This window comes from Salvia splendens, chromosome 12 (genome assembly GCF_004379255.2).
Source record: "Salvia splendens isolate huo1 chromosome 12, SspV2, whole genome shotgun sequence".
Classification (NCBI taxonomy): Eukaryota; Viridiplantae; Streptophyta; class Magnoliopsida; order Lamiales; family Lamiaceae; genus Salvia; species Salvia splendens.
Window position 1 is genome coordinate 9,509,570 of NC_056043.1, and position 6,785 is coordinate 9,516,354.

Genomic DNA, 6,785 nt, shown 5'->3' on the forward strand with positions numbered 1-6,785 from the left:
TCATTCTGCGACCTTAATACCTGTTAGGTAGACTTGAGATTGGATGATGCTACCACCTATCCAGAATCCTGGCATTACCATCAGATCGACTTTGGGCTTCTCATCGCCATCTTCTACAACAAAATCTTTAACAACATTTTCCATGTAAACCTCTGAAAACTCATTGCCCCTCTTCACTTCAAAATTCTTAACTGGGGGATCAAATGAATGCACCAGCCGGTGCAAAAGCCAGATCACTTTAGCTAATTTCAGAAAACCCTGGTACAAGGCTGCCCTTGGATGCCCCTAAGTTTCAGGTTCTTCTGACAAACACGGATTTTGCATGTTTTTAAGGACTAGATTTGACTTGTTTTAAATGTCAATCATGCATATTATGTTCTTAAATTGCATATGTTATACATTTGGTATTTTTGACGTGTTTGTTGATAAATGATAGAAAAAGATAGAAAAAGGCGAAAAAAGGCCAAAGTGCAGCAGCCTCTGTTCGAGCCCATTCTGCCAGCGATTTTGAAGTCCAGTCAGTGATTACTACATGCCATTTTCTTCGTCTTCGAAAGAGCTTCGCGTGGATATCTTGCATGTCTCAATCGGAGTTCTGTGGAGAAAGTTATGATAATTCTACGAACATTGCGCAGTGCCGTCAAAGCTGACGGAAATTAGGCGAAAATTCAAGGAATGAAGAAATTATTGCTCAAATCCCCCCTTTTAATTGCAGATTCGAAAATATTATATTTTCAATTAATTGGAGGATACTTTTTACCATTCTAAATCTTTTTCTAGCTTATAAATACCCATAACCTAAATTATAATCTTCATCTCAGAGCCTCCAATCCTCCCCCTCTACACATTCTTCCATTCCATCTTCCACACATAATTCATTCATCTTCCATTGGAGCGGAGCTCTGCAGATCCAGGTAAGAGAAGACTGAAGATTGATGATTCAACCTTGGGTTTTATCAATTTCTTTCATGTCTAGTACTTTTATTATTGTTTTTACTACTTGTCTATGAGTAGTTAAACACCATTTGTAGTTTTTTTTGGTGAAAACTATTATGAATATGTTTTGATTTATTGAATTGAACATTTTTCTAGCTCTTGTGATTGTTTTGCTTGTTCTTGTGCTTTTATTTTTCTTTTGTCTGGCCAACTTTAGAACTATGTCCGTCTAACTAGATTAATCGAGAGATAGCTAGTTTTACGTGGTAAAAGAAACGAGTACAACACATAGATTTATCTGCACCCGAGAGAGGGGACCCTTTGTGAGGACTTGAGTCTTAGGAACTTAAGGAGTTAGAATCTAATCTATTGGAAGGAGACTTTGATAGTTAGAGTCTAATCTACTGGATAATTGCACTCGAGAGAGGGCTTATCTGAAAATCGCGACTTTCCTAATAATCCTAGAGACACATAAAGGTAAAGGTTCCGTGAGATTAATCATCACTAGGTCGTAGTAGTTGGATCCTAAAACTCTACTTTCTTTAGCCTGCTTTGTATTATTTTGTTTTTATATTTGTTTATATTTGTTTTTATAGTTGGATCCCAAAACTCCGTGTCTCTAGATAGTATATGACGCTTAGTATATGATAGTCAGTTGCAATCTTATTCCCTGTGTTCGATATCCCGGTACTGACCTTTAGCTATACTAGTTCTACCATGTAAACTTGCAGGTATTTTTAGTGCTAATAAATAGTGCATCAAGTTTTTGGAGTTGACAAACACGGATTTTGCATGTTTTTTAGGACTAGATTTGACTTGTTTTAAATGTCAATCATGCATATTATGTTCTTAAATTGCATATGTTATACATTTGGTATTTTTGACGTGTTTGTTGATAAATGATAGAAAAAGATAGAAAAAGGCGAAAAAAGGCCAAAGTGCAGCAGCCTCTGTTCGAGCCCATTCTGCCAGCGATTTTGAAGTCCAGTCAGTGATTACTACATGCCATTTTCTTCGTCTTCGAAAGAGCTTCGCGTGGATATCTTGCATGTCTCAATCGGAGTTCTGTGGAGAAAGTTATGATAATTCTACGAACATTGCGCAGTGCCGTCAAAGCTGACGGAAATTAGGCGAAAATTCAAGGAATGAAGAAATTATTGCTCAAATCCCCCCTTTTAATTGCAGATTCGAAAATATTATATTTTCAATTAATTGGAGGATACTTTTTACCATTCTAAATCTTTTTCTAGCTTATAAATACCCATAACCTAAATTATAATCTTCATCTCAGAGCCTCCAATCCTCCCCCTCTACACATTCTTCCATTCCATCTTCCACACATAATTCATTCATCTTCCATTGGAGCGGAGCTCTGCAGATCCAGGTAAGAGAAGACTGAAGATTGATGATTCAACCTTGGGTTTTATCAATTTCTTTCATGTCTAGTACTTTTATTATTGTTTTTACTACTTGTCTATGAGTAGTTAAACACCATTTGTAGTTTTTTTTGGTGAAAACTATTATGAATATGTTTTGATTTATTGAATTGAACATTTTTCTAGCTCTTGTGATTGTTTTGCTTGTTCTTGTGCTTTTATTTTTCTTTTGTCTGGCCAACTTTAGAACTATGTCCGTCTAACTAGATTAATCGAGAGATAGCTAGTTTTACGTGGTAAAAGAAACGAGTACAACACATAGATTTATCTGCACCCGAGAGAGGGGACCCTTTGTGAGGACTTGAGTCTTAGGAACTTAAGGAGTTAGAATCTAATCTATTGGAAGGAGACTTTGATAGTTAGAGTCTAATCTACTGGATAATTGCACTCGAGAGAGGGCTTATCTGAAAATCGCGACTTTCCTAATAATCCTAGAGACACATAAAGGTAAAGGTTCCGTGAGATTAATCATCACTAGGTCGTAGTAGTTGGATCCTAAAACTCTACTTTCTTTAGCCTGCTTTGTATTATTTTGTTTTTATATTTGTTTATATTTGTTTTTATAGTTGGATCCCAAAACTCCGTGTCTCTAGATAGTATATGACGCTTAGTATATGATAGTCAGTTGCAATCTTATTCCCTGTGTTCGATATCCCGGTACTGACCTTTAGCTATACTAGTTCTACCATGTAAACTTGCAGGTATTTTTAGTGCTAATAAATAGTGCATCAAGTTTTTGGAGTTGACAAACACGGATTTTGCATGTTTTTTAGGACTAGATTTGACTTGTTTTAAATGTCAATCATGCATATTATGTTCTTAAATTGCATATGTTATACATTTGGTATTTTTGACGTGTTTGTTGATAAATGATAGAAAAAGATAGAAAAAGGCGAAAAAAGGCCAAAGTGCAGCAGCCTCTGTTCGAGCCCATTCTGCCAGCGATTTTGAAGTCCAGTCAGTGATTACTACATGCCATTTTCTTCGTCTTCGAAAGAGCTTCGCGTGGATATCTTGCATGTCTCAATCGGAGTTCTGTGGAGAAAGTTATGATAATTCTACGAACATTGCGCAGTGCCGTCAAAGCTGACGGAAATTAGGCGAAAATTCAAGGAATGAAGAAATTATTGCTCAAATCCCCCCTTTTAATTGCAGATTCGAAAATATTATATTTTCAATTAATTGGAGGATACTTTTTACCATTCTAAATCTTTTTCTAGCTTATAAATACCCATAACCTAAATTATAATCTTCATCTCAGAGCCTCCAATCCTCCCCCTCTACACATTCTTCCATTCCATCTTCCACACATAATTCATTCATCTTCCATTGGAGCGGAGCTCTGCAGATCCAGGTAAGAGAAGACTGAAGATTGATGATTCAACCTTGGGTTTTATCAATTTCTTTCATGTCTAGTACTTTTATTATTGTTTTTACTACTTGTCTATGAGTAGTTAAACACCATTTGTAGTTTTTTTTGGTGAAAACTATTATGAATATGTTTTGATTTATTGAATTGAACATTTTTCTAACTCTTGTGATTGTTTTGCTTGTTCTTGTGCTTTTATTTTTCTTTTGTCTGGCCAACTTTAGAACTATGTCCGTCTAACTAGATTAATCGAGAGATAGCTAGTTTTACGTGGTAAAAGAAACGAGTACAACACATAGATTTATCTGCACCCGAGAGAGGGGACCCTTTGCGAGGACTTAAGTTTTAGGAACTTAAGGAGTTAGAATCTAATCTATTGGAAGGAGACTTTGATAGTTAGAGTCTAATCTACTGGATAATTGCACTCGAGAGAGGGCTTATCTGAAAATCGCGACTTTCCTAATAATCCTAGAGACACATAAAGGTAAAGGTTCCGTGAGATTAATCATCACTAGGTCGTAGTAGTTGGATCCTAAAACTCTACTTTCTTTAGCCTGCTTTGTGTTATTTTGTTTTTATATTTGTTTATATTTGTTTTTATAGTTGGATCCCAAAACTCCGTGTCTCTAGATAGTATATGACGCTTAGTATATGATAGTCAGTTGCAATCTTATTCCCTGTGTTCGATATCCCGGTACTGACCTTTAGCTATACTAGTTCTACCATGTAAACTTGCAGGTATTTTTAGTGCTAATAAATAGTGCATCAAGTTTTTGGAGTTGACAAACACGGATTTTGCATGTTTTTTAGGACTAGATTTGACTTGTTTTAAATGTCAATCATGCAAATTATGTTCTTAAATTGAATATGTTATACATTTGGTATTTTTGACGTGTTTGTTGATAAATGATAGAAAAAGATAGAAAAAGGCGAAAAAAGGCCAAAGTGCAGCAGCCTCTGTTCGAGCCCATTCTGCCAGCGATTTTGAAGTCCAGTCAGTGATTACTACATGCCATTTTCTTCGTCTTCGAAAGAGCTTCGCGTGGATATCTTGCATGTCTCAATCGGAGTTCTGTGGAGAAAGTTATGATAATTCTACGAACATTGCGCAGTGCTGTCAAAGCTGACGGAAATTAGGCGAAAATTCAAGGAATGAAGAAATTATTGCTCAAATCCCTCCTTTTAATTGCAGATTCGAAAATATTATATTTTCAATTAATTGGAGGATACTTTTTACCATTCTAAATCTTTTTCTAGCTTATAAATACCCATAACCTAAATTATAATCTTCATCTCAGAGCCTCCAATCCTCCCCCTCTACACATTCTTCCATTCCATCTTCCACACATAATTCATTCATCTTCCATTGGAGCGGAGCTCTGCAGATCCAGGTAAGAGAAGACTGAAGATTGATGATTCAACCTTGGGTTTTATCAATTTCTTTCATGTCTAGTACTTTTATTATTGTTTTTACTACTTGTCTATGAGTAGTTAAACACCATTTGTAGTTTTTTTTGGTGAAAACTATTATGAATATGTTTTGATTTATTGAATTGAACATTTTTCTAGCTCTTGTGATTGTTTTGCTTGTTCTTGTGCTTTTATTTTTCTTTTGTCTGGCCAACTTTAGAACTATGTCCGTCTAACTAGATTAATCGAGAGATAGCTAGTTTTACGTGGTAAAAGAAACGAGTACAACACATAGATTTATCTGCACCCGAGAGAGGGGACCCTTTGCGAGGACTTGAGTTTTAGGAACTTAAGGAGTTAGAATCTGATCTATTGGAAGGAGACTTTGATAGTTAGAGTCTAATCTACTGGATAATTGCACTCGAGAGAGGGCTTATTTGAAAATCGCGACTTTCCTAATAATCCTAGAGACACATAAAGGTAAAGGTTCCGTGAGATTAATCATCACTAGGTCGTAGTACTTGGATCCTAAAACTCTACTTTCTTTAGCCTGCTTTGTATTATTTTGTTTTTATATTTGTTTATTTTTTTCAGTCTAGTTTAATTAATCAACCCAAAAATCACGTGTCTCTAGATAGTATATGACGCTTTGTATATGGTAGTCAGTTGCAATCTTATTCCCTGAGTTCGATATCTGGTACTGACCTTTAGCTATACTAGATCTACCATGTATGGTTGCAGATATTTTTAGTGCTAATAAATAGTGCATCATCTTCTCAAGTTTTACTCGTTTCTGACTGGAATCCTGGATCTGCTGCTCCAACTGAACAGTCTCAGAATCTTTATTCTGAATTTCAGACTGAAACTTTTTCAGCATGACCTCATATGTCTTCAATAGGCTCTGCTGTTCTTGAATCTCGGCAGCTAATCGAGAGTCTTGTGGAGAGACACAGACAGGCTTGGGGTTGTGCTCTCTGTAGAAATGCTTGAGTTCTTTAGCTCTGATATTACAAGCTTGTCGGCAGCTTGAATTATATCCGGATCATAAGGAGTGTGAGCAGCTTGTAGTTGAATGTAAGCCGACTTCAGTGAGGAGATGTTTGTAAATATCCTAGACACTAATGCTTCCATAGCTTCAGGGCTCTGATTTGTTGCCTCTTCCATTGGTTGGGGATGAACTTTTTGGTTGCTATCATTTGCACCAGTGTGTTGCATATCTACTTTTACTGAAAACAAAACTCACCAAATAACCTTGGGACCACAGGGGAATATTGCAGCAACAACTGCAAACAAAATAAGATTGCCTGTGACTATAGGTTGAAAATATGTTAAAAATAATTAACATAAAATCATATGGGTTCTTCCGAACCTACTGACAGGATAGAGAAACCTCACAGTTAGATCACACTTTAGACGTAAAAGAACACAGTTCATATCAATCTGGATGCCTTTCCTTAGCTCCCAATTTCATACTCCTCCTACTTACTAATTAAGAGCTATCTAACAGAGAATAAGGTATCTACTCTGAAAAAATATATTCAAGTATAGATAATCATGAATAAATACTCCAAGCAAAGAAACCAAGATGTCGCTCCTAAGATATGCACCAGCAAGGGAGAAAAGAACTCCTTAAA

The 6,785-nt window shown here is 36.1% G+C and overlaps 1 pseudogene; it reads right to left on the bottom strand.

Moving 5' to 3' along the window:
* On the bottom strand, positions 1-6,366 carry LOC121757503 (annotated as a pseudogene).
* Positions 6,367-6,785: the final 419 nt, after the last annotated feature.